We start from the raw sequence: 11,039 nt of genomic DNA on the forward strand, positions 1-11,039 counted from the left end.
TGCTGTTTTTCTTTTGGAGTGTCTGTGCCGATTCTCTGTTTCTGTCAGGCAGTGCGGAAGCCAGCCCTCCGTAATCACTGATCTCGGTTAGCTCTGGGCCACAGCATCAGGTGGATGAGATTCGTGGTGGAGAGTCCCAGTACCCAGAAACCTCAGCCCTAGCCACAAACAACTTCCCTGGGGTTAAAATGCGTGGGCCGGTGGATGGCTCATACGGTAAAGATGCTTGCTGTCAAGCCTGCCTACCTGAGATAGATCCCCAGGGGCCCCCACAGTGTAGAGGAAGAGAACGGGCTCCCCAAAGTTGTCCTGTGGCTTCCACACACATTCTGTGGCATGTGTACACCTACACACATATGCATCCATCCACAAATGAGTAAAACGTAATACACATTTTTAAAAAATTAAAATATATGGACACTGGGAACTTGCAGAGCGAAGGGTCCCGCACTGTCATTTTCCTCAGCTTCTCCCAAGGACAGAGCTTCTAATTTGACTCCCAGGAGCCCCTGAACCAGAGCTCCTGAGATTTAGCAGCTACAGAGTCAGTGTCTCTCTCAAAGGGGAGCTGAGTAGAAGCAGAACAACTCACAGCTCCCGGCATTCCTTGATGCCTTTCTGATGTCCTTCCTCGCCCCCTCCCCATCCCCCACCCTCTCCCCACCCCTCTCTTAGTTCCCATGGCACCGAACTCCAGAGTGTGCGCCGGCATTGGATCTGCTCCACCTGTCGGTGAGAAACAGAAGTGCACCCTGCTCTGAGCTCAGGAGTACTCAGCTGTGCCTGTAGCTCAGCGGTAAACCATGTGCCTGCAGTGTATATAATAGTTCAATTTTTAAAATATTATTTTTTTTACCTGTTTTAAAAGTTTGTTTTTTTATTATTTCTCCCTCCCTCCCTCCCTCCCTCCTCTCTCTCTCTCTCTCTCTCTCTCTCTCTCTCTCTCTCTCTCTCTCTCTGTGTGTGCATGCACGTGCACTCGTGTATTTCACACAGTTTTGGTGTGTGGTAGGGTCTTTTCTTCAGATGTTCATGGTCATTAGTTGTCAGCTCATGGCTCAGACTGGAAGCTGCACAGGTGTGTGCCGTGTGGGTTGGGTGGAGGGGGTGGGGGCAGGAGGTGAGATGGTGTGAGCATAAATAGACTGTTTGGTATACCCCACTGCAAGCAGACGATCTTTCTCTTTTCTTGTTTGTATGTTTGAGGCACTGTCTCATAGAGCCCAGGCTAGCCTCAAACGCATTGTAGAGCCGAAGATGACTTTGAGTCCTGATCCTCTTGCACCCACCTTCCAAGTGCCGGGTCTCCAGGCCTCGTCACACCCACATTCGTAGCTGCTCTTTCTTCTTGGGAAGTGGGGATGAAGACCAACCGGTTTTAGCACCTGTGACATGTGCGTTAGCTTAAGACGCTTCTCAATGGCTGTAACCTTTACACCCTCACAGCTGCTTTCTCTTAGTCCAGACTTCTGCCAGAGTAGGGTGAGGTGCTCGCTGCTTCCTAGCTACCAGTCCAGTCGGTCCCACCACAGAAGCAGCTAGTCCTGCCTGTTCTTTGGCCTTCTGAGGATGCTGTGGCAGGGGAGGGCATCCCACCCAATCACTGTCTGTTTGGATATGGAGTTCTCCATCTGCCAAGCCAGTAGCTTCCTGCCGGTCTCCTTCCCAGCTTCTAAAACACCATCACTGTTAGCTCCTCTTTGGTTTTCTTTGTCTTTGTAGATGTGCGTCCAGCTTCAGTGGTGCAAACTCTAAACAAAATGAAACTGCAAGGTGTCAATCAAAAATAATTCTTATGATTTTCAAAGGAGCACACATCCCCTGTTTTGTTCAGACTTCTAAATATATCCCTTGGGTCCCCTGTCAACTTGTTGACTTGAGCTATTATTCTCAAGACACAGAAGGGAAAGCGGACGTAAACTCCTTGTCTCCTTCTGTACACTCACAGAACAGATCACTTCTGACACAGGAGGCAGGAGGGGTTCTGCCACATACTAAGCAAACAACCCTTCAATAGACACCAGGGGGTTGTCCTCTGAACAGCCGCTCAGTTCTGACAGGATCTACCTAGAGAAAGTGTTGTAGCCTCACATCAGGGCCTCAGTCTCAGAGAACCCTCCCCGACCTTAGCTTCATACGGGAAGCACAAGCCTAGGGCTGGTTTTTTTTTTTTCAAACCATATTTTCCCCATCAACTGCCTGTAAGTCAGGATTCTCATGGTGTCAGCCTTGAGTTACACTAATTTGCATGAGAGGTTCATGACACTCAGAGAAAAGTTTATCGGTTTACTGAAACAAATATTATAAAGGACACGCCAGATGAAGACATGCACGGGATGAGGTATTAGGAGAGGGCTCAGAGCTTCCACGCGCACGTGCGGGCGCGTGCGCGCACACACACACACACACACACACACACACACACACACACACACATCCTTCTGGAAGCTCCTGAACCCAGGCCTTTAGTGTTTTCACAGACATGACTGTTGCAGACGGTGGGGAGAGGCAGCAAGGCTGGCCTGCTCGGAGGCCTCTGGACAGCTTTCTTCCCCCTAGGACAGGAATCAGGCCTCTCTGGTGTGAGGATCTGCTGACCTACTGAGTTTAGTGGTGTGCCCTGGGGAGGGACTTGTGAGCCAAGAACTGACCAAAACAAAATGACCCATTGCACATGACAAGCAATCTCCTAACATGACCGTCAACTGCTTCTAGTAATTACAGCTGTGTTTTTATACGCAAGATGTGGAATTTAAATCTTTGTATATTGTTCCTTTGACTACTACAAGGACTAATTGAAATTGACTCGTATCAACTGCATTTGGTTAGTATTTTGTGATACCTCTTTTCCCTGTTGTTGTTTTGTTTTGTTTTTTTCTCTTACTTTATGGTTTTCTTTTAGTGTATTTATAAATAGAATAGTCCTGGGTTTAAAAAAAACAGCTAAGCAAATCTGATCGGTTTAGTATTGATGACCAATACATTAAGTAAATCCAATCAGTTAGTATTAATGATCAATATATTTACTTTACTTCCACCTTACATAGCTACTTGTATCCCTGAGCCTTTTTTGCTTCATTTTTTCCTAGCCTGCTTCCTGTTGGGTTGATCAAAAGTTTTCCACATTTCTTCCTCTGCCTTGGAATATAAAGACCGTATGCCTTCTCTTTCAACCATGGACCTTTAGTTTTTGGTTGCTTGTGGGTGTTGTGTGCACTTGTCCTCTGTGCACTACTGCACCCAGGTCTGTGTGGGTTCTGGGGATCAAAAGTCCCCACACTTCTGTGGCAGGTGCTTTACCAACCAAGCCATCACCCCATCTTCAACTTTTACATTTTTAAAAAAGATTTATTTATTATGTATATACAGTACTCTGCCCACGTGTACAGCCCCACTCCAGAAGAGGGCACCAGGTCTCATTACAGATGGTTGTGACCCACCATGTGGTCGCTAGGAATTGAACTCAGGACCTCTGGAAGAGCAGCCAGTGCCTTTAGCCTCTGAGCCATCTCTCCAGGCCCAACCTTTACATTTTTAATACATGTTCTTAACTACAAATTATCTTGGCACTGCCAAAAAAAAAAATAATAATAACGTTTCTATTGCCTTATGAGCACTGGTTTGGTTTACTCAGCAAACAAACACTACCTATGTTTTCACTGTCTCTTTTGAGCTTTTATTTTACCTTCCTTTAGTCACAAAACCTCTCTGAAGTTGGAGGCTAATAAATCCCCTAACGTTTTGTCTGTGTCTATGCTCACTGCTGTTTGTTGCATCCCACGACTTCCTTCCAGGCCCATTTCTCTTCTTGGTGAATGACTTTCTCTTGTAATGACATCTGTGGGAGGTAAATCCTCTCGGTCTCTGTGTGTCTTAAAATATCTTTATTTTGTCCTTGTTCCTGAATGATAATTTAGTGGCATGTAAACGCAGGGGTTTTTAAGCTACGCTTCCATTGTCTTCTGGCAGGTATTGTGGCTTCAGGGATGTGGGCTGGCAGACTGATGGATGAGCCCTTAAGTGTTGTTTATCTTTTCTCTGTACCGATTTTCCCAGTTGTCTAGGCATCTTATACGTCCTGTGGCATTTGCACAGGTAGACTTATTTTTATTTACTTTGCATGATACCTTTAATACACCCCTCATGAGGAAGAAGTCACACCTTTTTCAGTCTGAGAAATCTTTGGCTTTATCTTCCAAATACTATTTCTCTGTTCTGGCGTTAAGGTAGTGAAACTTTTTAAAGTCATTCATTTTTCTTAATTAGCCCTTTTTAATTATTGATTTTTATGAGATATGGTCTAGGCTAATTTTTTCCTACTAACTTCAAACTCAATAGTAACTTTTCAATTGATCTTTAGATCAGATTTTCCAATGCTTTTGCATTGCTAAGGTTATCTCTAGTTTGCTCCTGGTTGAATGTCATATTTCTGAACTTTACAAAAATTGCTCCTTCTGTTATCAAGTTGAGTACCTTAAACATACTTATTTTAAAGTATTTGTTTCGTAAAACTTTTCGAAATTATGTGTATATAAGCATACCATGTCTTTGCGCATGCCAGGTACCTGCAGAGGTCCAAAGATGGCACCACGTTCCCTGGAAATAGGATTATGGACACAGTGAGCTGCCATGTGGCGCCGGAAGCTGAACCCCAAGTTCTCTTAAAGAGCAGCCAGTGCTCTTCACTGTTGAGCCACTGTCTCTCCAGCCCTCTGTTTCATATAATTTGAATGTCATCTGTAAGAATTTGATTAGATGACAGATTTTTATTCTCTTTCTTAGTATAAGAATCCCTCCTTCTCCCCCTCCCCCATGAGCCAGGAATGGTTTATTTGCCTCTCCAGGCTTTGATCTTCCTCAGATAGAACCCCAGCTCCTTGTGCTCCAGCACTTAGCCGTCTGCTCTGCCACACTGGCCTGGTCTTGAGGCAATACAGGCAAGAGGCTTGCCCTGCTGGGCCGCTCCTCCAGAAGACTGCTGACTTTGGCGTTCTTTTTCCTCTCATAGTTTTTCTTCTGAATTTTCTTTGATCTTTCTTTCTTTCTTTCTTTTTCTTTTTTTTTTTTAATATCTCTTCCTCCTCGGGAGTCAGCTTGGCCCCTTTCTTGCTTGCGGCCCAGGGTCAGTGCACAGTGGGGCTTCCCACTGTCAGTGTGTGGTGCTGTCAATAAGCACCATGCAGTTCTTCACCAGGATCCTGGTGTGGACAAGCTCGTTATTGGATGCATTGTAGCAACATCAGTGATCCTTGTTTTGGGAGTACAGCACTCGAAGCCCCAGGAAAAGGTCCCCACATCCGATCTCGGGGCATGGTACTTCTAACTGCCGCCTCAGACTGTGTACGTGCCGCGAGGGCCAATCTTAGTGTGGGCAGCAGGCCAGGCCGGCAAGTACTTCTACTTCTTGGGGTAAGGCGTTCTCTTGGCCCCGGTTTTGCCACGCTTGTGCCGGTTGTCCCGAGAGATGCTCATTGCTCGGCGAAGGCTAGAAAGAATTCCTCCTCCTCCTCTTTTTTTTTTTTTGTTATTTTGTTTTTGTTTTGTATTTTTAGTGGGACATTTAAATGGTTTGTCTGATGAGTATACCCACCTTAGTCCTTGCTGCTTTTTTTTTTTTTTAATCATCTCTAGTTGGCACCCTGGGGGTCATCAGTGCAGAGCAGATCTTTCAATAAGTCACCACCCCTGCTCTTATGACGAGTGTATCTTGCTGGGGAAGTGTGTTCAGTAAACACATCCATACGGCAGGCAATAATAATGATGCGAAATAAAGGGACAAGGATTGCAGTGGCAGCAGGGGGTCGGGGGGCAGGGGAAGGGAGGGAGAGAGCAGTCATTTGAACAGGTCCCAGAAGTAATAAAGCTGCATAGGGCATACAGGGCAAAGAGAAAGGCAAATGAGCCAGGAATTTTCAGCCATGGCATTTAGAAGTATGCCAGGAACATACATACTAGTTGACCGACAAATATTTGCTTAAGCAGTCGAAAGTACGCAGAGTTCGGCTTGATATTCATCGATGTCTCAAGTTTGGGCCTAAATCATGTACGCCTCTCCAAGAGGCAACGCAGACCCACCACAGGGGCTGCCAGTCACTGTCACCGCCAATTGAAAAATCAGAACCTCGTATAATAGTCACCTGGAAGCTGGAGTGACGGCTCAGGGGTTAAGAGTGCTTCCTGCTCTTGCTGGAGGGAGTCAGCTGTGGGTCCTGGAGTCAACCGTGAAGCCTTTCTGGGTGCCGGTCACGTGCTGGCACCATCTGGGAGTGAGGGGAAGAACTGTGAAACCTACGGTGACAGGCCCTGTGACTAGACTCGGGTGGGAGGTAGAGAGAGGTCACTTCAAGGACCTCATCTGGGACAGTGGGTGGGGCTGACTTGCTGTCAGCCTAACTACAACAGCCGCAGTGAGCATGCACTGAGCCCAGGCCCTGGGTACTAGATGGGTCATATGGCCATGCTCCTTGAAGACTCAGGCTCTGGTGGTAACGCAGGGTACTGGTCACGGTCCAGAACGTGCTGCCTCCTCAGAGCGGCTTTTCTAATGCCCACAGCTTCCTCGGGGGAGAAAAGTCCTCGGAGCCGGCCACATCCTCGATGTTATCCAGGGGCAGTCGGCCGGCTGATCACTGTCCCCACCACCACCGTGACCCCCCTCATTCCCTTCTTTCTCGTTGGACATCCAAAAACCCTTCTGGTATGCATTGACCTCTCCCACAGGCTTCCTTTAGTATGTGTGACTGTTTGGGTATGTTAATGCGATAGGCCGTGTCAGGTAGATCTCCATTTTCTCCATACAAGTGGTTATATATGCCATTCGTCCAATTGATGAGAACCTGCTTCCGAGGTAAAAATGCACTCCTCTGAAGGATGTGGTTTGCTGGGGACCATCTAGGGTGGGAGCCCCTGTCTCTGGTCCTCAGGTGCCCAGGGCTCCACAGATACTGAGCTCGCGCGCCCCCTCGTGGTTAGCATGAGCACTGCGGGAGCCGCACCAACCTCAGGGACCTTGAGTCTGTGTCTCCCTGTAGGGTCCTCAAAAATCATTGGGGCACCTGTCAAGACTTCTTCAACGCCCTCTCTGTGCTCTAAAAGCCTCACCTCGCATTTTCCTTCATGCCTAATTCCCAAGTCCCCTCTCTCTCAGGCTTCCACCACTCACGATTCGTCCTGGGCCCGAGACCCCTGAAGCCGAGCATCTTGCGCTTGCTTATCTTGGCGCTGAGGCAGAGTGTACTCCTTAGCTGTCTGTGCTTTGGCAGAGGTCCTGCGGGCCTCATTGTGGGCCTTTGCTGGGAGAAACGACCTTATGACAGTAACTCCTAGAACTATGAAAACGTGTCATTCTAACGGAGGGTTGACTCGGCAGCCCGACCCAACAGTAGCTTTGAGCCCCCAGGAGGGTCCCATGTTATAGGGCATGCTTTGATGCAGCCTTGGGAGGGAGCGGGAGTAAATCTTGCAAGGAGGGGTTTGTCAAAACTTGACTGCAGGACCTGAAAACCCCTCCCCGCTTTGAACACCAGCCACCTTACTCGCAGGCGGCTCTATAGGAAGGAACGGTTATAATGGCTTGAACCCAGCAAGAGTCATATCTGCTCTCAGGAGCCCATCAGTGCACCCAACTGTGCCTGCACCGGGGACCTTCAACCAATAATAAAATTCCCATGAGAGCAATCTCAGATCTTCCATTTATGAGGCTCATGAATAAGTGGCTATGTGGAGACATTTTTTTGTTTTTGTATTTTGGTTTTTGAGACAGGTTTCCGCTCCTCCCCCCCCGCCCCAGTAGCCCTTGCTATCCTGGATTCTCTTTGTAGATCAGGCTGGCCTCGAACTCACAGAGATCCATCTGCCTCTGCCTCCCCAAGTTCTGGGATTACAGGTGCCAGTGACTGCACCCAGCTTTTGGGAACACAATTTTGATGAACACTTGTGATGCCTGATTCTTAGCAAAGCTTCCTCATCTTCCTCCTCCTCCTCAGCCCTGAATAACCTAGCCCAGGCTGGCCTCGAACTCAGGCATCAGCCTGTTTCTGCCTCTTGAGTGCTGGCATGAAAGGCCCGGGCCACTGTGCTGCTCAAACTCTTTTTTTTTTTTTTTTAATTATTTTATTTTATTTTATTTAGGTTGATTTTTCAAATTAATTTATTCAGATTACATCTCAATTGTTATCTCATCCCTTGTATCCTTCCATTCCTCCCTCCCTCCTGCAAAGTCTTCTTTTTTAAAGCAGCTGGAAGGGACTAGTCCAAAGGTCCCTTCACTTGTTAAGTTTGCTTTGGCACTCAGTATGACATTGGCATCCCAGACATCTTCAAAAGGAGATTGAAGGAATCCAATAAATAGCACTCTTCTTTTCTGCCCAGGCTTGGAACAAATTGGAAAAAAAAAATCAGCCTGGAGTGATCAGGTAATAGAGAAGTCGAACACTACGTTTCCTGTGGCCAAGCCTAAATCAAAGGGCACAGGGCTGCCAATCCAACCTCAGGGAGAGCAAACCCTCTCAGAAGGGGAAGTGAACAGAGGGGCGTGGAAGAAGCCCGGTCACACCGATGGAACCGACCGGTTGGAACCGGGCATCCCTCACAGTTGCCCCCCATCTTTACCATGCCGGTTGGTCCTTCTAGGGAAGTCAGGGATGGCAGTGCACGCCTGACAACCCTACACTCAGGAGACTGAATCACAAGGGACCTGTCTTTGGGGCCAGCTGGGGCTACCTACAAGACCCTGCCTCCAAGCAAAACAAACAAGCAAAACCACAAAGACAAAGCAAGAAATAAAATTAGACTTACAACTCTGGAAAGTCAAGTGAATCTGTAAAGGAAAAGGATTCTCATGTCATCCTGAGCTCTAGGCCAGGAGGTGGCCGAGGCACAAGTGGAAGGGGCCGTCCTGTACTCTCCCTCCAAGCCCAGCTCCGACAGCCACCCCTCAGTCCAGCCCCTGCTCTGCAGAGTGAAAGTCTCACTTAAACACTTTGGCATTAAACTCCAATGGCTGACAAGCCTTTTCTCCTTCATAATTTAAAAGCGATTGTTAAAAGCAGACCAGTTCTTGTTAACACCAATGAATATCTAATACGAATGGCAGAATTGCAGAGAGAGAGAAAACAGCGAAGTGAAAAGCTCCAAGCCATGAAGACAGAGGTCCATGGCGGCAGAAAGAAAGCAGACAGAGCTACAAGACAGCGTGAGGCCAACAGGAAGGCTCTGTGGTTCATAGACGGATCAATTCTAGACAGGATTGCAAGAAAGCAGAGAGGACCCGGATCCCAAAGTTATTCCCTATTGTGTACACACGCACACATGCTCATGTGCACGCACACATGCACACACACACACACACACACACACACACACGCTCATGTGCACGCACACATGCACACACACACACACACACACACACACACACACACACACACACTTTGGCTTTGTTTTCCCTCCTTTAGGTTTCCGTATCCTGAAACATGATCACTTGTAGGTGAGGCTGTCTTCAGCCTCTGTGTAGGAATGCAGCTGTGTGCCACCATATGGCTTTGTAGGTTTTGTTGTTTAAATTCAATTAATTTTCTTTACTGTTTGCTTATGTATGAGGTGTGTGTGTGTGTGTGTGTGTGTGAGAGAGAGAGAGAGAGAGAGAGAGAGAGAGAGAGAGGGGAAGGATGTGGAACTGCTACTTTGCAAGTGTGGAGGCCGGAAGAAAACCTCTGTGGAGTTGGTTCTCTCTTCTATAGGTTTTGGAGATCAAACTGAAGTCACCAGGCCTGGGCAGCCAAAGCCTTTACCTACAGAGCCCTCTCGCCAGACCAAGGTCTTTTCTTTGAAAAATGTATAGCTAAGTTGGCAGGAAGTAAACCAGAAATAAGGTGAAACGATAGGGCTGTGGTGTGGCCCGGTGTGGCTTGAAAAAAGTAAATAATTACATGAATATGCCTGCAAATGGGGCAGTGGTGGGGGGTGGGTTCACCTGGCGCACTTACCTTCAGCGCTGCCAGTCCACAGTGCTGAAGCCCAGGGTTTACGGCCATATGTAGGGAGACAAGAGTAAAGCTCCAGGCCAGTGCCTTCTCAGAGGGAGAAGGTGCTCCCGTAGGGAAAATGGTGAATGCTTCATCTCATCCTTAGACTGGGTGAGTTACCACCACAACAAAGGGTCTCTCTAACCCTTCCAGGAAGGCTGTGCTTCCATGTGCTTAGAGCTGAGCTGGCGTGAGTGTATGATTTGAAAGGCTTTACGATTACTCCATGTTGGGGGTGTCCCTCCTCTAGCCCCAAGGAACAAACGAACAAGAGGCACCAATCTGCACAGGTAATATTCCAAAACAACAACATGATTTTCAGTAATAACTGCCCAGCTCACTGGGAAACAAGATCCGAACCATGCTGGCTGGCAGGAACAGCGGCTTCTGACATGATGAGAGCAGAGCAGGAAGGACGCGCTCGGCCATGTTTAAGCAGTGAGTGAGACCACTTCAGACAGCGCAGGAGTCCAACTTCAAACGGCGGAGGAAGACTTGAGGAGCGCAAAGTGTACCCCCTAGAAACAAGATGATGATCGTTTAAATTATGTTCAGTGACGAGACTGAGCCGAAGGTTGTGCAACAAACCCCAGACCTTAGCACAACTGACTCCATGATGGACGTGCTGTTCGGCCCACCGAACACGCCATACGGATAGCACCACTTGCCAAAGTGAAAACAAAGGCCTGATCCGATGAAGTCCATAGTTCTGGGAAAGACTCCGCAACACCAATGGAGCCTGTGTTCGCCACCATTCTCTGGAGGGACAAAACTGATAGAACGAACATGGACGTATGTTTAATGTACATATATATAATGTACATTTATATATATATATATATATATATATATATATATATATATATCGAAAGGGGGGTTATTAGTACGACTGTGGTCTGAATAGTCCAACAACGGCCTCCCTGTGGAAAGGCCAAGAATCCGATCCTTGCTCGGTCCACGAAGCTGGGTGTCTCAGCAGCCCCAATCTGGTGCTGGAGTCCTGGAAACTCCCAGAGC

The 11,039-nt window shown here is 47.6% G+C and overlaps 1 pseudogene across 1 annotated transcript; it reads right to left on the bottom strand.

The window, feature by feature from the left end:
- Positions 1-4,828: 4,828 nt before the first annotated feature.
- On the bottom strand, positions 4,829-5,472 carry LOC311600354 (small ribosomal subunit protein eS8-like; annotated as a pseudogene). Its single transcript has one exon. The product of its transcript is annotated as a small ribosomal subunit protein eS8-like (transcript).
- Between the last annotated feature and the right edge of the window lie 5,567 nt (positions 5,473-11,039).

The sequence above is a fragment of the Acomys minous genome (assembly GCF_964271855.1).
Source record: "Acomys minous genome assembly, chromosome: 6".
In the NCBI taxonomy this organism is placed as follows: Eukaryota; Metazoa; Chordata; class Mammalia; order Rodentia; family Muridae; genus Acomys; species Acomys minous.